The sequence below is a fragment of the Paralichthys olivaceus genome, chromosome 8 (genome assembly GCF_024713975.1).
Source record: "Paralichthys olivaceus isolate ysfri-2021 chromosome 8, ASM2471397v2, whole genome shotgun sequence".
In the NCBI taxonomy this organism is placed as follows: domain Eukaryota; kingdom Metazoa; phylum Chordata; class Actinopteri; order Pleuronectiformes; family Paralichthyidae; genus Paralichthys; species Paralichthys olivaceus.
In genome coordinates, this window is record NC_091100.1 from 21,890,156 (window position 1) to 21,912,713 (window position 22,558).

The 22,558-nt window shown below is 40.1% G+C and overlaps 1 long non-coding RNA gene across 1 annotated transcript in view; it reads right to left on the minus strand.

The window, feature by feature from the left end:
* Positions 1 to 423: 423 nt before the first annotated feature.
* LOC109627506 (uncharacterized) overlaps positions 424 to 22,558 on the minus strand; it is a 31,231-nt gene continuing 9,096 nt past the window's right edge. The window contains exons 2-3 of the long non-coding RNA XR_002202603.2: positions 5,853 to 6,033; positions 424 to 724 (exon numbers count right to left, since the gene is read on the minus strand). This is a non-coding gene — a long non-coding RNA (uncharacterized lncRNA). The remainder of the gene's footprint in view (positions 725 to 5,852; positions 6,034 to 22,558) is intronic.

Genomic DNA, 22,558 nt, shown 5'->3' on the forward strand with positions numbered 1-22,558 from the left:
GTTTTGACGTGTACCCACCCCAGGATGTGACATGATGATGTTTGCGACGGGAGAAAATGCAGAGAAAAGTGACTTTTTTGTTTTAATCTTTGGAGATAATTAGTGTTTACTGGTAAACTGTCAAATCATATACCTGACATTTGAAGGCGTCAGTCAGTTGAGGGACTCTTAGCAGTTGGGAAATCTTATTATTGTTTGCGGCAAGCCTCACTGATTATGAAATCACAGAGGATTATAGGAAAGTGTTCATTAGAATGTCAGTAAATGTTAATTGCATCCAGTGGGAAAAGATATATTGGATTGAGACAAAAAATACAATAAATGTAGTCCATAAAACAATGACACACACCTCCTGCCAGAGCTCATAACCAACACTGTATATCAATTTATTGATCCATCGATAGCCCAATCCACATGCTGCTTCACTTTACTAGATTGTACATCACATACGCACACACACACACAGAGACAAGGTATCAGGCAGGTGCACAGAAGCACATACACACACTATATCTCCTGTGCACGCAAACACATGCACACGTACACACTCACACACAGATGGATTGACTAACATATTTCACCAGGAGAGGGTAAAAATGCTCTATAACAGAAATGTCAAGGTGTTTTAAGGAAGAAATATGCTTTGGCACACAACAGCAATTGATGAAATGTGACCTTGAGTTCCTCTTTTTCCATGTTTGTTGCATCACAATAATGAATGGTGCTGGGTCAGGAGAGGGGGAAAAAAGAGGACAAGGAAAAAGCAAATTGAGGAACCATGAGGAGCCATTTTTATGGTTATTACAATCAGTTGTCGGGGATTGGAATAAAAAATGAGTTTTAAATGCAGAATGTATGCATGAGTCACTGGATAACACTGAGCAGCATCCAACAACTAACACAGATCATTCTCTGTTTATAATAACTCCTACTAATTACTTTTTAGGATCGATAAAGCCTGTGAATTGAATGGAAGTGTTCCTGTATCACAATTTATAGGGAGAAAAGGGTCTGTGTGATTATGTATGTGGGCGTCTACTGTTGGAAATAACAAATGTGTTTGTTCATTTGGCCCATGCTCATAACAATTGACTTATCATGAGAAGTCTCAAAGAGTGAAATGACAGAAAAGTGGAGTTAATTTCAAAAATCTTACATTTAAAGGTTTCTTTTTCATAATAATGCTCTATACACACACACACACATATGTATATAGATAGAGAGCATCCACAGCACTTTGTTAAGGTGGGGGTTATGGTCAATGATGATTTCCAGTACAACACAACACAGTTGAATGAATTTAAATTTAAGCAAACCAATGACTTTTCCTAAGTGCTTTTGCTGCCTTACTCTAATTAAACACAAGATTACGATGTAGTCATACATTCCACAAATCCAGCAAAATCCCCCCCCATGAAGAGTATTTACACTTTTTCGTCTGTATGTGTGAGGAGCGCAGGTGCTTCTGAAAATAAACCCTATATATAATTTATTTTTCCAGTAACATTTTCAGTTCCCTGTCATTTGACAATCTTTATCAGTTTTCTTATTTGTCCTTTCATTTACCATCCTACCTCTCTATTTTACTGTTGGCAGCATATATCCACTATCAGTTACACTGACACATGACCCCTCTCATCTACTTATCTTTTTTGTTTGACCTCTATTTCTCAGTTTACCCTGTCTGTCACTTATCTCTAGTTTTGTGTCCCATATATGTCCCAATAACTCCATTAGAGTCCTTACCCATTGTCCATTTCTCCATTATTCCTCCTGCTCCTTTCCCCAGAATCAACATGTTCCTCCCTGACCTGCATGTCTACCTGTTTGCACATATACCCTTCCTGTTCCATCCCCTCCTCAGTGCATCCAGTCCCTCCCCTCTTTTCTCTCCAATCTTCCTTCCCCTCGGGACCAGGGCCCTACCTCATGAAAGAGTCATCAGCGGGCATAGCTCTTAATAACAGCTAATCTTTTTAAGCAGCCGCTAAAAAGGTCATGGCATCGGCTAGCGAGGGACGGAGGGAGGGAGAAGGAATGGTGCAGAATAGAGGATTTAAAAGAAAGAATAAGAGGCTGCAAGAAGAGACAAAGAGGCAAGGGGGGCGGGTGCAGCTGGAGCAACTGCTCAGTATACAAGACAGTGTGTACAGCATGTTCTCATAAAAAAGTTACAGATACAAAAATTAAGCATTATGGTGGTGCACAAGATAACAGAATGTATTTAGAGTGGTACTTTCTGGTGCAAGATCTTTACTGAAGTCTGCTGAATCCAGCGCTGGTTCAATGAGAAAGTGATTTGTGAACACTCACAGCCATCAGATCCTATTATGGCCTCTGCAAATTCTCTCATAATGACTGTAAGGAGACGTCCAATGGTAAAATCAATCATAGATCTATGCACTTATTGAGAAGCCATCACAGACAGAGAGGGGAGTGAGGGGAGAGGATCAATATGATATTGCAACAGTGAAACACATTGTACGGGAAGATGGCAGAGAGCTGCTCAGCAGGTCAGTCAAATGGCAAAAGCGGGGGGGGCAGTGGTCGAGCTAATGATGAGATGTACATTTACTGGGGTAACAGGCTCCATCGATATGCCCAAAAATAAAATGGCTGAATGTGTGTAGATTGATCGCTTGCCTGCACATGCTGTTGCATATCATTGGCAGTGATGCACAGGCACAGGCATAGCAAGGATTAAAAGGTTACCAGTTTAACAGTAAATCTATAGTGTATAAAATGAACATACACTGTGGGTATGGAAAGTGAAGCCAATGCCTGGAACCTGTATCTTTGTGAATGACCAGCAGAGGGCGACTCCAGTAGTTGCAAAAGAAGTGAGGTTATACAAGTCTATGATCCTGTTTCTCAATTGATGTATAACATCTGTAAACATTTTCATACAAAGTTTATGGTCTCAATCGCTACTTTCAAGTCTTTCTAATACATCACGAAGTTCATGTTGGTCCCATTTGGAGTCAAAATGATAAATAAAGCATGATATGCACTGGGGAGTTAATACTGTTGTAGAAGATTTATCGATAATACCATGAAGTAGATCACATTAAGTTCCTGAGGGTTTTCTTGTGTGTTTTACACACAGGTGCAGCATGCAATGGCAATTTGTTTTGTTTTAAAGAAACATGGTGGAAGCCATTGATAGATATTTCTAATCCTTCTGAGTGAAATAAGTCAGAAGTCAAGAGTTAACTTAAACCTTAATGCATGATGCAGAAACCTCTGAATGTGACAATGACTACATGTTGTTGTATGTGTCAAATATCTGCAGACTATTCGCTCAATACACATGATAAGACATTACATTGTTTAGTTACCCAGCCAACTGATTTGGTTCTTTTTACAAAAGCAATAAAGAATCATACAAGATTTATGTAAATTGTTGCATCCATTGCAATTACTGTCAATGTCTCCTTAAGATTATCTTGTATTTATGTAAAATATGCATGGGGACATTACAGATACTCAAAGGCAACACAGGCAGACAGTGCATCTCCACTTGGGTGGGTGGAGGTACATTGAACATGTATTTCTGCTCATTTGTGTGCATGCATTTTTTGTGTTTGTGTGACATAACAACAATAATAATACATTTGAAATCCCCTTATTTACAGATTGTGCATTCCTGATGGCCAACCCAACATGGCTACTGGTCCAATGTCCTCATCTACAGCGACACAGCATTTAACACAAAGTCCTCACAGAAGCCCTTTTATTTTACATTCCACCCAAAGCATAGTTGGTTAACTCTACTTAGCCTTCACTATCCATTACCTGACTCCAACCTGGTGACTGGAATTAAACAGCCTGGAAATGCTGATCTTTCCAGAAGATCAATCAGCTCACAACATCAGAGTTTCTTTGACAATGTTCTGGGAGAGTGGGTGATCAATAAGAAACACCTGGTTTCAGCTAGCTGTATGTGTTTCTGTGAGAGGCATGTAGATCTCAACAGGCTGACACCTGAACTCTCTGTGTGCCTCTCACTCACACTGAGAACTGCACGCTTTCCTGCGCAACATGACTACTCTGTAAAATACTTCTCTGTACATGAGTTCTCTGTACATGACTACTCTGTACATGACTTCTCTGTACATGACTTCTCTGTACATGAGTACTTGGTCTGTTGAAGACTCACCTCGTTCTAACTCCACACACAATCATATGGTCCTCAGACCCAAGCCAACCTGGCTCTAATGACATCAATTGAGGCAAATCAGAATTCACACAGCTTCCTCTGAAGCCCTGCAAGGCTTTATACTACTTTCTTCACATATACACTTACCCTTCAAAGACTTGCAAAAAGTCATAGATATATAGTATACAATTTCTTAAAATTGCCTTTTAATGAAATCAAGTTGAAATGATCAAGTTGGAAAAATAGTATTTCATTATGTTACATTATTTTTATGTTTTTGCTCAAGCATGCAATTTAGTTCAATTTTGATTTGAGCGTGGACCACAATAGTAATTTAAATATGTTTTTCCTATCAATTACCTTCACTATGCTGGTCTGCCAGTCAAATCTGTACAGCCTTGGTTTTTGTCAAAATCTTTTTACATTACATTACATATCATTTAGCTGACACTTTAATCCAAAGTGACTTACAATAATGGCTTTTTTTTTTTTACATATCTCATAAAAACATATAAAATCACTAAATCAATGTTGAGTGCCATTGCCTCGTTGTAGAACTATGTGCTGCGCATTTTGCCTACTTCTTGTTAGCTTGCTCCCCTTTTCACGTTGCATTTATCTATCTCACTTGCCATCGGCAGCACCAGAAAATATCCTGCTGTGTCAATGCGCCGCTAAAACATCCAATACGTTTTTGCCATCCAAGCGGGCAGGCAGAGCTTTTCATAGATCAAGCTGTAGCACCTGCACTCTCTGTGTACCTGTCACATGGGCTCTGTTTTACATCAAAGCATTCATCCCTCTACCATTACACTTGACACTTCATCATTCAATAAAAAGTAATTCATTTCATCTCTCTCATGTTTGACTATCATGAATGGAAAATTATTATTATTGCATGCAAAATAGAAATTACTAGAAGTTCAGGGCCAGTATAAACCTGGAATACACAGAACCAACATGTCTTTCATGGTCATAAGAACTAATTCACTGAATATTTCACAAGCTCAACTTTGCCAGCATAGCTCTCACACACACCCGCGCACACACACACACACACACACACACACACACACACACACACACACACACACACACACACACACACACACACACATTAAGTCCAATCACACAACCTTTTTGAAATTCTTAGGAGCAGGTGGACTTCCCACTTCCCAACACAAAACTAAAAGACAAAAAGCCACTTCAGAATTCAACGACTTCTAGCCCCCCATGGGACTTAGCGGATTAGTTGGGAGTGAGGGAGCGAGAAGAGAGAAAAACTCAAGAGTGAAAGACATAAAGAGGAAAGTAAAAGAGAGAGAGAGGGAGAGATTGGCTTCCTCTTTCTATTCCCATTGTGGGCCATGGGCCGTGCCAACTGAATAGCTATGCTAATAGGCAGCTGAAAGTACGAAGAGATAACACAAAACCCACTTGACTTCCTGACACCTACTTGAGTGGGGCCACAGCGTTTTCCATGGCTAGTTGTTATTCATGGGGCCTGAAAGTAGCCTGTCTCTCAGCCTTAGGGTGGACGGTTTTTCGTCTTTGGAGGAAAATAGGCACGGAGCAGGTTCGCCTCTTTGTGGGTTACCATTACAATTGGCGGCTTATATATTAATTATCATTTAAATGCTTGTAGGAGTGGAGAGGGTCTTTTTGAAGGTGGGAGTGCAGATTAGGGTCTTACCGTTGGTATGGAGCGTCAACCTCAAAAATCTTTGGAAAGAGGTCAGTAGTGGGCGAGATCTAATCGTCTGTAGCAGCTGCAGGGTCTGAACACCTCTGGACTACCCACATGGCCATGGACAGCAGTTTTAGATGGTGGTCATGGAGAACATCACTGAAGAGTAACTGGAACCATGTAGATTCTGCAGAGAGGAAATTTTATATTATTATATTAATAAAAGAAGGTACAGAAGAAAAACCTCAACTGTGTTCGTAAAGTATAGACTCCAACATAAGGTTATGGTGACAAATGGAAAATGACTATTTTTAAACCACTAATTAACAATAGCTTTCACAACAATTTCATGAGTAGAAAACCCTCCACTCTAGACACACAAACATGCATACACCCAGATAAACAACTCCTAATGCACTCTGAGGTGTTACCATGGTGAAAATTATTTTCCATGACATTTCAAAGGGACAACATGTACTTCAGAGTCTATTCATAGCGAGTAATCTTTCTTTTTTTCCTGTTGCTCCTTCTTTCAAATTTTATCAGTTTTCAATGGTGGAAAAAACTTTTGCTTTCGTATTTTTTTCTGTGTGACTGGCATCAGAAGCTCGCAGGGGTCGCATCATGATGTTTTTCATTATGTGTCCAGCAGTGGCATTGTACGCTTCATCCAAATTTAAATGAACTTCTCAAAACCTGCTATGAATTTGGTTTATCAAAAAAAAATAAAAAATACCCAACTTCAGACTCCAGGATGTTATTTTCAATGAGAAAGGAGAAGAGGTAATCCTCATGTGAACATGGTGTATAGACAGCAAAGAGAGTGGCATGGCGCGCACACTTGAATTGATTAAAGGGGATGTGATGGTTCCTGATTAAAGGGTAAGTTTTGTCCCATATCTTTTGGGCTATGACAGCTTAAGATGGCAGCTCTCTGCCATAGAGGAAACTCACACCCATCACAGGGAGAAGTAATGAGAAGAGCCCCTTTCTTGGCACCAACTGAGGCTGGTGGAAATAGATTTCTTTTCAGCCTCACAAGTCAGACAGTACAGTCGTGTTTGATCAACATTCAAACAGCTTCCTCCTTCTTCACATATTAGTCCTGAATCAATGATTGGTGTCACACATTCTTTTTTAAACTGCAGAGGAGAGAAACAAAAACAGTGAAAAGCGTTTAAATTCTATGTGGCCAGGTTTGGAGAGCTTGCATTTGGGACAGAGTCACTTAAATGTTTTTTTCAATTTTGTGGTTTTCAGTGACAGTATTTCATTTCTTTTGGGTATCCTGTTCAAAAGCCTGCATGTGAATGAAAGACATTGCAACCAAAAGCATGAGATCTCTCAGCTAAAGCAGAATCACTTAAATGCTATTGCTCTTTAAGTCACAGATTGTGTTGTCGTTTCGCCCTCAATCACAGCAGCCCTTTGATGCTTGTTCAGAATTCACTCAAAGACAATAAAAAATAATTCCAGCTCACACATAACGTTTCAAATTCCTTCTTTGGTTTCAGGATTTGGGTACAAAACACTGTTTTGTTCTGTTCATGTGTGAATTGCGCTGATAATTACTGGGCTGAAATCTGTGTCTAGGAGCAGAAAGCAAGCTCTCGTCATCATTGTATAATGGAGGCAATTTGCATCTGCTTTCACTAAAGCTGCTATGGTGAGCTACTGAGAATCAAAGGTTGATTAATGCGTCTGACCACAATTTATTAGCAGCTGTTCAGTAGGCTTTTGATAGTGTGTGTGTGCATGTGTGTGCGCTCACTTGTATTTATATCTTTGTAAGGACCAATTTGAGCAGAAACGTTATGGATTGAGGACATTTTGGCCCCCTCCTCCTCACTTTTTCAGAAAGCTGTTTGAGGGTTAAGACTTGTTTTTAGGGTTAGGCAGTGTTTCCCATTAATTATCTAGACTGTGGTGCCCCGCCAAAATAAAATTTGTCTGCCCATATGTTTATAATGAATTAAACATTCTTTAGCATTTCTCACAATGACACAAGGTCTCTTACTTGATGTTTTGTTCCATTACTACATTGTATAGCTATATGCAGTGCTATTTGCAGCATACTTGCTCATGCACTTGGGCTATCATCCATAAAGCTGTTGCCATCCAAGGAGACAGTCAGACTTTATTGTTTCAGCTGCATTGGGGAAGTGTCGGCAAGTGTCATGCAATGTACATCTCTCTCTCATGTCTGAAGTTTTCTTTTACTCTTTAGAAGGTGCAAATATGACATCATGTGTGTGTGTTTGTGTGCGTCATGAGTGTGAGAGAGAGCGAGCGAGAAAGCAAGGGAGGCAGAGAGAGAGACTGACAGTAATAAACCCTGTTCACACTTAGCTTCACCACATATGTAGCTTGGTGTGAATGCTAAGGTCATGACTGACTTCCCAGACTTAATTTGGTTATGTCAAACAACTTGAACTAGTTTCAAAGGTCACATTCATGAGTGGATTGAACTTTGATTATGAAAACATTAATTTGACATGACAGCTGCCCCCCCCCCCACACACACACACAAAAACTGCCAATCTGGACACGTGATTTCCCTTCAACACAACAAACACCCAGCAGGTACAGACTGAAGTCGCCCTCAAGCTCTAACACTGTCTACAAGAGATGACCCCACTGGTTCTGATGCACTCATTGATGCAATCAATGCCGTTAAATAACTGTAAACTAGCTTCTGGAAAGTAAGGAGTCAAATTAAGTAGGCCTGATTAAATTTCATGTCGGACAAATTCAATCAACATTCCACAATTGATGGCGCTAATCTCAATTTCAGTTTGCAGCTACAAGTTGCTAACAGAATTGAAGCTGTCATTAGAAAACTGCAACAAGCTAGAATCAGGGACAAATCATTCAAACTAATGTTTTGGGGTAAGTCTGACAGAGCTCGACAACACTGCAAACCTGCACCCATTGGATAGTAGTAGCCATCGATCACACAGTATACAGGCCTCAATGCATGCCACGGTTTATAGTGAATTTTATCTAAATGGGATCTAGGTGTATCAAATGAACATCATGCTATACTGAAGTTCTCAAACTAAAGCAATTGAGAACATAACCTGGAGTCATTTTCTCAGACTTCTGAAGAGATGGCTTCATCAGCTGCTCATGTGGGAGAATTCAGGTTTCAGGCATTGGATTCACTTTCCAGGACCAAAATCTACGTCCATTCCATATACAGTCATTGGGTTTGCCACCCTTGATGGTAAAAACTTTATGGACGTTTTGACGGCCCACTGATGTGATTTTCTCAGTGACATGGGGAGGAAGAGAGACATAGAGGGGGAGGGAGGTTTGAATGTTCTCAGGATGTTTTTTCATGTTCCGCAGTAGAAAAAGTCAAAGCCTGCTGGGTATTTTGGGAAGCACAGGTTGTTTGTAGTGTAGAGAAATCAAAATGAAATGAACAGTAAAATATGTATTGAGTTGTTACTACAAACTACCTTGCTGGTTGATAATATCAACATGTTTTCATTCCCCATGCTAATGTCTGCATTACAATCCTCCTCAATATATAACATAAAAAAAAACTCATTTTGTATTAGATCTCTGACAATAAATTTCAACATGAGAAATCTTAATTAAATTTAGCCTCTTGTTTCCTTTCTTTTTTAGGTGAGCATGACATATGGAGCTATTTTTTATGTTGCAATAGTGACAGGGGCGATGCCGAGGCTCTTCAATGTGACCATCTATCACACAATCTCTGACAGCGAGTAAATCAGTCAAAGAGGTGACTGGAAAAATATTTGATACATGGCTTTACTTTTCCTTCCAAATGCCATTTTATAACATCCATAAAGTCCTAACATCAGTGTGGCTTGAAGAGAAAATACAAATGTTCACCTGACCCATAGTGAGGGAGATGCACGGTCACAGAGAAATGGAGGAAGGAATAGAGAGCGGAGGAAGAGAGGTGGGAGCCGAGGAGGGGTGGAATGGAGGTGTCGCTGAGGCACAATGGAACTATATAAATCTAAGCAAGTGCATTTGATCATGAGCTTTTGACAGAAGCAGGGATGGAGGAATGTGGTCGGGGGAGGAGATGTGGCGGTGAGGAAGTGTAATACCATGATGTGACTAGCTGCAGACGTTTTGTGATTTCGTGCACGTCCAGAACACTGGCCTTTTGTCATGCCAAAGTAGAGCAGTGGCAAGGGTATAACGCTGTGATATTTCCAGCCTGCTGCAGTGACACATGTAGTGGCTTCGGGCCATGCAGGTTTAGTTAGAGTCTGACTCATGGTCATGATGTAGTGTCTCATACAGTGATAGCTTTGAGACATATGAGCTGGTATTTCCAGTGCCAGAGACGGGCCGCCATTTCCCCAACTGGATTAAAAACTGTCCCCAGAGGAGAAACCTGGATTGATTGTGCTCTAAGGTTTAGGAGCAGGTCTAAACCAATGCTGTCACACCAATTCCTAACATGCTCTGTGACAAAGAATTCAACTAGGGGAACATAAAAAAATAAATTGCTCTCATTAGATTTATTGGCGAAGAGGTTCTGGCCTGTGTTGTGTATCAGGGTCAGAACATAACCACAGGGCTCCAGAGTGAGACTATTTCAGTCGCACATGAGACTAAAAATCTATCAAGTGTGACTAAACATTTTCATTGGTCGCACCGGTGCACCTGACATTTAGCAGGTGTGTGTGTGGCATTTAAATGTGGTCATCCCGTGAAAGACCCAGCCATCCTCTGCCTGTGATTGGCTACAATCTTGATATTCTTATTTGCTAAATTCAAGACAATTATTTTAAGAGAGATATTTAATTGTTTTTTGGCTCTGGGGCCAACAGACAATATTTTGGGGCCTCAGGTGACTTTGTCTATTTGCCATACATGGTTAACAGTCCAACTACTTACTTCTGTAACATCCTCCACACAAAATGCAAACAACAATACTTCTCATAGGCGTTTAGTTCCAGATAACATTTTGGTTAATCTTTATTACATATAACAGCTATCTGCTTATAACTGGGGATTAATTGAAAAGTGATAGCCGATGCATTTTGGTCAATAACAGAACAACTAAAGCCAGCTCAATCACAATTGGTCAAACTAGAAATGGACCAGAAGACCTCTTCTCCCTTGCCAATAGATTTATTCATAGAGATTATATTAATACTGACTTTGCCAAAATATTTTTGAAACAAGGCTACATACTGCTGCACATTATGAAAGAAGCACTCCAGAGATTTAACATATGAAGGTCAGTTTACTTGAGTAGTCTGCAGTGACAGTGGAAAAAAAGCCTGACGATGTCATCAGGACTACCTTGAATTCTGATAGAAATGAATTTAAGTGCTGTAAACTGAAATAAAGAAGTGAAGGGTTTAAAACAATACTATTCAGCTGCATTATGGAGATCGAGTGTTATTGGAGCTTGACCTACAATGGGAAGCGCAAACAAATTATTATTATTTTTTCTTAGTTTAGTGCTCTAACTTAATGAAAATACAATCCTGTGTTGCTTGAGTGCTACTTTAAAAACAGTGACTACTTTACTGCTGCCGTTGACATGAACAAGTAATTTGCATTGAAACTAGCATAAGGCAGTGCTTTGTCACGCAGACAGCTTAATGGTGCGATCCCATCACGGCTGAAACGCTCACTGTGTAACGTGCCGTTACAGGCAGGTAGGCAGACAGTTGCATGGTATAGGTACCAGGCAGGAAATGGAAAGCAACACAACACTCACAGAACACAGATGGAAATGCTCAAGTATAAATACAGACAGCACCAATGGGGACATGTGGAAAGGTGTGGAAGTGGGTGGGAAGGGTCAGTGGACCAGAAGCCTGGACAGTGCTTTCAGACAGTCAATGAACTTGAACTATTTTTGGAAAAATCCTGAAATCTTCCAGACGGGCTGTATGCAAGATTGCAAATGTCTCAGTCATTTGTTCCAGAAAATCTTACAGACTTTTTCTCATCAGCCCCCAAATAAAATGTCTGACTGAGCCCGTGTTAGAATTATGCCTGGAGAATATGAGCAAGTTTACACATTGATAACACACGGCAAACACAAAACCGTTAGGTCCAGCCTTCTACGTGCTCTACCCACATGCCAGCTCTTGCATGAATGCTCCAAAGATTATTCTGTAGTTGTGACCCAGACAATCTCCTGCATTGATCATGTGAAAAAGAACAACAGATTCGATAGTCTACACATTTACTGTAGGTCAAGTCTGAAAACAAGTTTATTCTATATATTTCTGATGAATTAATTATATTTAAAATATAATATATATATATATATATAATATATTTTAAACAATTACCTTGAAATAGATCAGATTATGATTACAGCCATCTTGAAAATGCTGTTACAGTAAAACTGAACTCTTGTTAGAGATTTACTGTAAATCTTGTAAAATAGAATGGAAAAAGTTAGTTGCTGAAATATGAACCGCGGTAACGTTGCCAACACTGCACTGTCAGGGCTTTACAACGTGAGCTTTTCGCTTGCATATGAGAGTGGAAATTAAAGCATGCCATTGTGAAAAATGATTTGGGTGCACCTGTGCAAGTGCCTGAGTGCCTAGAGCCACTGGTTCTAAATCGGTTCTCATTTTGTAAGGACCTGGAGCATTTTATGGGCACTTGAGGAGACCAGTGAGTGAGATTAGTGGATTGGAAAATGTGGTTGTGGTGTTTATGGTGCAGCTTCTCTCTATGTGTCTCTCTGCTCTCTGTGTCTGTGTTTGACTGAGGGCGAGGCCGAGCTAATCCACACGTACACAAACACGATGGCAAGAATTTATTCCGTAGTTTATTTTTTTACAATTCAAATTTTGCCTAAAAAAAAAAAAGGGGTAATTATTGTTACACAGTGCTGGCTGTCTCTTACCATATCACATATAAATGAAAGCAATTTATTCTAGCTAATGTTGATTCATTAAATATCTTTATACTGGATTCAGGTTGAAATGTTTTGAATCTAAGATTTTAGAATCAAAACCTTTCAATCTGAACTCTAAATACATATCTACATGAATCAACCTCTCAATGCTTCTCCTTTTGCAAACTAAATTATATCTTAAACAGATTTAGAATAACTGTGCCCCTAAATGTTCGTCTGTGCCCATATTTTTAAGTGACAAAATAAATATAAATGTAAAACCCCTGATAGCTTTTGACTGTGCAGCGTGGTTAACTGTAAAATAAACAGTAAGTAAATAAGCTGAGATTGTTGACTGCTGACGTTTTTTCAGCATGGTGCTGTTTTCATTAAAAGCACCTTTCAATTAAACGTGTGTATAGCAATGCACAACACAAGACAGAGGTCAGTACTGACACTAGTGACACTAGTGAAACAACTTCAAGTAGCCAAGTTGAGAAACAAATGCACCAAAAGGAGATGGAACAGGGAGTTCCTGTTTGAGCATGTTTTGTTGCAAATAGGTCAGCCAGCACGCACGAAACTTTGTGCACTATCTGCCTCTACAATGTTGTGGTGAAGTTTACCAACCATTGTTGTCCAGGGTGCCCTGGGAATACTTACTACGTAAGTAATTAATAGACAACATTACAGCGCGCCAAAAAAGATTTGAAAGCTTCTCAGTCACACTCTAGTAGCTGGCCACAGTATTGGTCATAAACCCCGCCTGGATGATGGTGAATGAAAACAAAAAGTCAAAATACATGAATACATTTTTCTGTCATTTTTGGTAGTTCTTATAACACCGATGTTTGTTGAAATGTTCAAATATGTTTGGTTTTTATTAACAATTTAATCATAATGACATGATTGGTACAATTGGTGGAGGGCGTGGACCTCTACCATTACCACGGCTCCATCCCCCAATTGCTAATTAATGGACTCTGGTTCCAAATGTGCAAGTTGGCAGCGTTCTTATATATCAGGATAATTTGGCTCCATTTCTCAATAGTGGGAGGAAGTGGAGATTCATCATCCATCTTTCTACAGTTTATGATTGAAATATAAATTAAAACTATTTCTGAGCTTAAACATTTGTGTTTATATAAATAATTGCCTTTGTTCTGACATTGTCAATATTTATTAAAACCCCAATAAATAATAAAAGAGTTGAACTGAACTGAAATAGTTGACAAATGTGCTTATTGTTTCCAGCCATATCAAATTTACAAAGGCAAAGACAAGGATTTACAATAAAACAGGCTTTAGCAAAGGTTTATTCAACATTTATATGCATGATAATGATTTAGCAATAATGAAACACACACACACACACACACACACACACACACACACACACACACACACACACACACACAAACATGGAGCTGGTGTTGTATTCTTGAACAACTGGCTGGGTATCTAAGACGTACAGAAATGCAACAGATCGAATTAAACATCATTCTTTAAGGCTGTGGGAAAGTAGTACCTACAGCAGGATAATCATTTTCTGTGTGTTACACTGAAACAAACAAACTCCATTAGCCAGAAAAGTGTGAACACAAAATATCTGACTGTTTGTTGAACCTAAACCCTGATCCATTTATATTTTCCTGATTTCCACCTTTTTCCGCATTCTGAAAATATCTTACTTTTTAATTTAATGAGCTTCGTATTTTATTAACAGTGCAATCTTGAATGGGACTGAATTGACATGTCTTTCAGCCAAGGCTCAATAGCAAATGTACTGCAAGTGTGCAGGTATTTATGTGAGCAACATTCACAAAGATCTCTTACTGAATCGTCTCTGGCTTCCTTTTCATGTTTTATGCTCTTTAACTGCCTGTGTTATATATTAAGAAACCATCTCAGCTCTTAATACCTTAATGCTATTTCATCGCATGTATCCTAACAATGTTTAAAGAGGGCGGGGGGATGGAGAGTAGGACATAAGGGAGAAAGAGTCAAAGGAGGGAAGGGAAGGGTGACACTGGGGGCAGCACAGGTGGTGAGAAGGAGATGGGCTATTGGCATGGCTGTCTGAGCAGCCGCTCGTCTGAAATTACATTGTTGCATTAGAATAAACACATGAGCACAAACAAACACACACGTACACACACACACACACACCTTCGTGCATGCCAATTTGGATATAATACACGGATGTCCTCTATGTTTCATCATCAAAGCTCCATCAGGCTGCGCGGGGTCTGAAGGGGAGAATATGAACCAGATAAAACAAATCGTTTGATGTGTGAAAGACAGACACTCCAGCTCCAAAGTACTTAAGCTTCTCCTCCCAATGGACTGACAGGGGAGGAGGGTAGCGGCGAGGAATGAGCGCTCCCCCTCTTTTATTACCCTCCTCTCTTCCGTTCATAACGAGGTGTTTCCAAAGCCTTGCATCATTGTTTATGCAAGGTCCTCGTGTCAGCACGTGCGATGTCAATTAAATAAATAAAGTCAATATTGACAGACGTTTCAAAGGCGTGGTGCAGCGGCGAGAGAGCGAGACAGACGGGTCGAGAGCAAGAGATACTGAGCGAATGAGGATGAGGAGGACATGAAATCTGATGAGCGTGTAAGTGTACATTTGAGTTTATGTGTGTTGAACCATGGCAGGATGAGGAGCAAAGTGTGTAATGTGATTCATGTCTGGCGCTGCTTTGCTATCAGCCCGACATCACAAAAACTGTCTTATTTCATTCTCCATCTCTTTTTTCAAGTTACTTTTGGAAATCTTTTGACACTCACAGCCATATGATTATCTGCTCTGAGAATCACCCGTTGGAACCGAATCACCCTGTTGTTGAAATATGGATTTTCACGGTCATTATTCACTATCTTGTAAAGTGAAACAGATGGCAGATTCTTTGTAGATATTAAAATATTCAGCGAGCTGCCATTAATTCTTTGATTGTCTGGCTTGACAAAGGCCTTTTAACTCTGGTTAATTTCCCTTCAAAAGGAGTGGGAGCGTCTCAATGAGTTATGACCATGAATATGGCTCTTTTCCGAAGTCTTTCAAGATGAAAGGGCTTGTCTGCTCTGGTGTCAAACACAGCACACCTGACCCTTTTAACGTACTGAATGGATTCTTAATATGAAACTGAATTGTTCTCATAGATGATCGTGATATAAAGATGTAAAAGCTATACAAACATATTCATTTGATGATCACAGAGAACGCCTAACAACACAGACATCATGGAAAGTATTTAGCCACGGTGAGCTCACCCACTCTGCTTTGACTCAGTTTCTCCATCTCCACAAAGAAATTTGATTACGGTGCCATCAAGGAAATTCACATTCCAAATTACCATATCTGCAAACACTTGTTAATGATGGCCACAGAAGCAGAAAGATGAAGGGATGAGACCAGCATTGTTGGGGGTTATGAGCATGCTGACCAGATGCCAAGCCACCTGTCGCTGGACTTCAGTGAGAAAACAAGATGGTGCACATTGCCACAGCAACAAACAGGAGGAGGAAGATTCTTCAGTCTGTGCTAGTAAAGTTAGAATCAAAAAAAGGCCACAGGAGATCTGCAAGAATCGAATTTACCCAAAAAAACAAATTTTGGGAGTTGGAGCACGGAACCTGTAAATTTGCATTCGCTGATTTATGTAAAGCAGCCCGGAGATGTCAGGCAGGTGGGGACACCCTTTCATCATTATGTCACTATATGCATTCTTGTCGTTTTGCCACTATCTCTCCTAGTGACTACAAACCCATGAACACAGAGTATAAATGTGCCAGTTGTTATCTGGATAAAGACATCATCAAACTCCTTTTCATTTCCACTTTAAAAAGGATTCTACCTACATAAAACTTAATTAATGAGACAAAGCTTATGGATAGCAAATGGGGAAGATGGCTGGTGCCAAGGAAGATACGTATAGTGCTCCTGAGTGACTGTTACAAAGAACAAGGCAAAGGTCACTAGACAGACGAGCATAGCTAAAGGCACCCATGGGCCAATTTCTCAGTATACTTGCCAACTAGGGGTTACTTACTCTGTAAGAGGGTAATCAGTGCTGGTGGAGAAGCTTGCTCGGACTAGTAGATTAGTCATGTGACTCCTGCATTGCACTTCTTAGCAGTCCCTCATAAATCATAAACAACACGTAAAAACTCACTTAACCTTACAAATAAAGTCAAAGGAGGAATGGATAGTCTGTGGAGAGGAGTTAGAGGTCTTTTCGTCATGTCGCCTACACAATGCATTTACACCTGGCACAGATCCAGTACAGTGAAGCCCAGACCACCTCTGGGTATTTAACATGAGTGTGTGTTAATGCCAGTTGTAAACGGGGTCCTGTGAGTTAACCCCTCTCTGCAGTGCCCCCTGGTGTGTGCATGCTGGGATCTTAAGTTCAATTACAAATTGTAACAAGTTGCTTGTTAACCAAAACCAAGAGCTTAAACAAACAAATGTGGGTCTTACGTCAATAAGCAACTTATGAGCTACAAATATGTGGATTCAGGAGTTTATCAGTGCTACTTTTATTTGAATTAACCCTTTATCTGACCTTAATCCTAATTACAACACAGTGCAGCATGTGTAAGTCAGTGGCTATCCAAAAGACAGAAAACTTTTAACATTTCATTGATAACAAAATAGATTTACTATCATAGCATTAACAAAAAACTGTTTTCCCTCTGAATATATGTCAATAAAATGTTAATGACTATTCACTCATACAGTGATAACCAGGAGAGATTTTCTTTCATCACTAAACAATAAATACATCAATCCTACCCTTGTCTGAAAGCCAATGTGTCCAGAAAATTATTCTGTGCTTATTTTTCTCTTGCAGCACAACATCAGCTATAGATTCTGTTTTCAGGTACCATCCCAAACAGCAGCTACATGAATGTAGCCAATCAAAACGCATGCACACAAGATAGACAAGTTGGTTTTAAGACTGTGGAGCTCAGTGTCTGATTTAACTGATTCCTAAAAGTGTTACTTTACTACCCTGTGTTAGTGCATAATCCAAACTGATTCAATCTGAAATGCAGACGGAGAGATCGGTGACACACAACAGTTGAGTTATTATTATTTTCTAGCTTTTTGTTCACTAAAAAGGCAATGTAAATTTCATAGTTTCATGTAACTGATGTTTGACAGTGTAACCTGTAATGGTGCTGCAGTGTGACTGAATTTGCTGTATCTTGGAGGCTGTTGAGAAGACTAATGGAGATTTTCCTCAGCCTACAACTGGTGTAAGCTCTTCAGGTCATCGGGACAACAAAAAGAAGGAAACACTTTGTTCTCTTCCCTGCAGAAGAAAAGAAACCGCACAATAGCTGATGAAACACAAATTCCATGGGGAAACACTGGATAGGGGTTGAGAAAATGTGGTCTAGAAGCTAAGAACCATGCATCTTTGTCAAGGACAGAGCTTTCCATAAGTGCTGGCTACTGGCCAAGCAGCCCACCACTCATACAAGTCTAGCTACTTTATTTTTTCAAATAGTGAACAGGGCCTTTATTAACCTCAACTGCAGAAGGTTACATGGGTTTTTTTTGTGCAGGCTTGAATTTTTTTTAGATAAGTGGAATCGGTCATATTTTAATTCGAGGTGCTGTTTGCTCTCTGCTCTTTGCACAGGGCAGGGCTTAAGGAGCCTTTAAGCAACACACACACACAAAGTGAGCAGAGTGTTGAGGCTGAGTTAAACAAAGTAAGGAGGAGAAAACTCGAGTTGACGACATCGCGTTTCACAAACCTGAACATGTAGAAAAGCAATACTCAGAGAGCGCATACCTCCGCCATTCAAATCTCATAAATATCAATCCACTAAACATGCCTTTTTCAACATCCATGAATTATGAAAAGTTTGAAAAACATCTTATCCTGCAATGTTAAAGTACACGCACAAAAAGATATCTGGATCCGCCCCCTGATCTGGATCAATGCACACCTTCATTTAACAAGACAAAAATGGGACTCCATTAACAGCAAATTGTTATCAAGACTCAAAACCAAGGCTGTCTGTCTGTAGTCAAACTTATGTTAGTCTCCAAACTCATAACATTCATCTCTACAATTTTAGATTTGTTTCCAGTGAGAGATTAAGGTAATAATGACACTGCTGTTGCTGCATTGCAACAGTTTCAGATGTAAAGTAATATACTGAAAAAAATGTTAATAAATAAACTATGATGTAAGAGAGCTTCCTGTAGTAACATACCCATGATTAATATGTTTCTCCACACCTGATACTTTATTTGAAAATGGTTGGCATTTTGGGTTTATTCTGTCATTGAGTCATTATCTCCGGCTTTACTCTTTCTAATTTACCTTTACAATTATTAATTAAAACTATTTTAAAATCAGGTGGAAAAGTTCATTGAAATATGCAATGATTAGGATCAGTGATGGAATAAGAATCACTGGAAAACACAAAAATGTGGAGTTTTTAGTCTTTTTTCTCAGGTGGAATATGCCTTGCAATGATCTTCTATATGCAACTGTCTGCCATCTTAAGATGTGTTCCCAAAGAAGTAGGCCGACTCTTTCCCTGTCACAACTCTGCGTTTGCAGCAAGCAAGTTCACACACTCATCTGTTGGACAGTTATTTTCTCACATTGCCTGACTGCACAACAAACTGCTTCATTGCAAACTTTGCAGAGTTGAGTGGAGTAGAAAACAATTCTCTGCTGCCGTTTCATGAGCAGATCAAAATAAGTGTCACTGGTTGTCGTACCTGCACATCAGAGGACGTGTCATAACTCTGTACCTTTCTAGACTTCAACATGTGCTTGTGAGCACTTCTAGTTGGCAACAATAGTGATTTCAAGGCTGCAGTCATTATGAATTGCACCATGCTATATCTCCGGTGTATAAGTCTTTATTGCGGACAGAGATCACACTCCTAGACCATGATGACAGAGAATAAAACTTCACAAGTCAGCTTGTGTTCTGACACAGTCTCAACCTTTTCAAATGGTGTGTAACAGATAACAATTGGCAGAGTTGCTAAGCACGGTGTTTCTGCTGTTAAGCCTCAGGTTATTGTTTGCGGTGTCAACCCAGTTCATCAGTGATAGAGTCATCAAGTACAGTTCTTTCAGTTTATTTTTTGGACTTGTACTTTTTAGTAAAAGACTCAAGAACGGTTATTGAATCAAAAGACCTTGTGTCTTTCTTCACACTGGGTACTTGCATTTAGCCTCCCAACCTTCATTTGAGTATGCGCAGAGGGAAGTTATCTCCCATATAATGATGACCCAGGTCGGCTCATTTATCCTATTCAGGAAACAAGAGATTGATTGTGCCTGTGCCATTGCTGTAATTATACTGTCATCACTTAATCAACCTTATTGGATTCCTCAAGCGGTCGCAGTCCCTCAGGCTGGAGCTAGGAGAAAGATTGACTTTTTTGGACAGAGAGAGAATGAGAGGGAGAGTGAAGAAGAGACAGACAGAGAGCGAGGCAGAAAGGGAAAGACCAAATTAAGCATGGAGCCATTTAAGAGGCAAAGCAGTGGTAATGAGGACGGAGAGACATCAAATCAGCAGACAATGGCGGTGAAGGAGTGCTGCCATTACAAGAGGATGTCAGAGACGTGTATATGAGAACAAGAAAGTGGACCAGAGAGAGGTGGCACACAGATGATAGGGAGATCAGGTGTGAGGGTACGGGCAACGACTGAGTGATTGTTCCCTCAAGTCTGTGTCTGCCTCGCCACAGAGGAGCTAACAAATGGTTAGGGTGTCACCTGGAAAAGCAGTTTAATAATTCATTTGTCTATGGGGCTTTGCAGAAACGGCTGCTTTGAAGAGTGGGGCACAGATGGTCATCAGAGTGAAAGAGAGGCCAACACACACCTACACCCATGCAACCACACATATGCGCACAAAAAGGCCTGTGCAGAAGCCTGGCTTATCACCTGGGTGCACACCATATGCCACTGTGGCTGACAACCTGCTCTCCAGGTCCATGCTGAGAAATGCACACAAACACGCACGCTCGCCGACGGACACTGATCTTTTCTATTTTATAAGTGTTCCGGTTTCCCACCGCAAACATCCTCTCTTGCATACTGATGTGCACTTGTGTTTATGTGGGCTGCAAAGATAAGAATTTACCAACTGATAGAAATGCCTGGCGGAGTGTCTTCTCCTACACACTGAGCCACATCAGTGCGCACATAACCAAAGTCAAACACTGGAAACACAAACAGCCAGGTAATTCACACACTGAGGTGCACACACACTCGAGAGGATGTGACGAGGAATGTAAACTGTGCTTTCTGTCAATCCATTATTGTGTGAAATTACCCGCCATAACGACCACATTCTCTCCTTTGCCATTTCACATCTGACTAAGCCCAATCCCAACACTGAATCAGCCCCTAAAATCTAATGATGCAACACCTACTGTAACAACCAAAAAAGCCCCGCATCTTACCATCTTGTTAGAACACATACCTGCGCCCCAGCCACTAAAACAGCAGCCCACCTTTCATTCAATTACTGTACCGACTTTAATGGTTATGAGTTCTCCTTTTGTGCGTGGCGTGCTTTACTCCTCTCCCTGTGTGGCTTGCAGGTGATTACTTCAAGGCAGTAAAGGTCTTATTGTGGGTTCTGCAGATTGCAGACGTAACGCAAGATTCTTTGTTTGACTTGATATCTTAGGGAATTTTGATTTCCATTAAAAATAAAAGAATGTCCTAACAAACCTTGTTTCTGCTTTTTGTATTCCATTCACTTCCAATTTTGCCATGGTGCCAAAGCTTCGAGGAAGAATTGACAGTTTCTATCAAAACTGCTCATCAGGAGGCGCGGATGACAAATATATTTGGCTGCAGACAAAATGGTGAGTTAGGAGTGACGAGGGAGGGACTTTTGTGTGAGTGGATGGGTGAGTAGTGGCTGAGAGTGTAAACCCAGGACGACCCATGCAGTCCAGACAGGGGACACATATTGATGGAATGGACTCCAGACGACAAGCACCATTACCCTGTGGATCTCAGCAGCTATAGAGAGGATATGGAGCAGCAGACGGGTTGAAGCAGAGACGCTGGGGGAGCCAAGGGTGAAGGAAGGAGATGGTGAAATGAAACCCAACAGACTGAGGGTAGATCCAGAACCATGAGACACACTGATCATTCCTGTTCCGTGGTAACCTCTGTAAAATCAATGGACATTGATTTCTGCTGAACTAATTAGCTATTTAACAGATTAAAGGAATAACTGTGAGAAATAATTAATAATTTGAGTGATTTACAAAGGAAAAATCTGATTCTGACTTCTATCAGTGTGAAATAACTATCCTTGGGTTTTGGACATTTTTGATGGACAAATGAAAAGAAAATTAAAGACATCACCCTGACCTCTGGGAACTTAGAGGAACACTAAACTTGTTTTTTTTGCATTTCTCTGACTAAAAAAATAAACCAGATGTGTATTGTCCTCTTTAGATAAGTAGTTAATTTATAATAATAATAAAGAAGGTGAGAGAGAGCAGGCAAAGAGTGCAGCAAACCACTCTACACCAAGCAAAGGCTAAAAAACAAGGTTAGAAATCTCATTATGAAAAGTATAGAGAATTTTTATTCATGAAATTCTGGTTGGACAACCTATATTATGGCAGGTGGCCACAGTCTTAATAGGTGAATAAAACAAACATGATTGTTTGTCGGAAAAAGAAGGATTCAGTGTGTCACTGTGTGACAATGTTCCTGTGGCAAGAGGCTTTTCCACCATATAAATACTATGTCATTATTGGCCATGGGCTGAAATGACTGACGGTTATTTCTTCTTGAAGGACAAGAATGACCAGGTC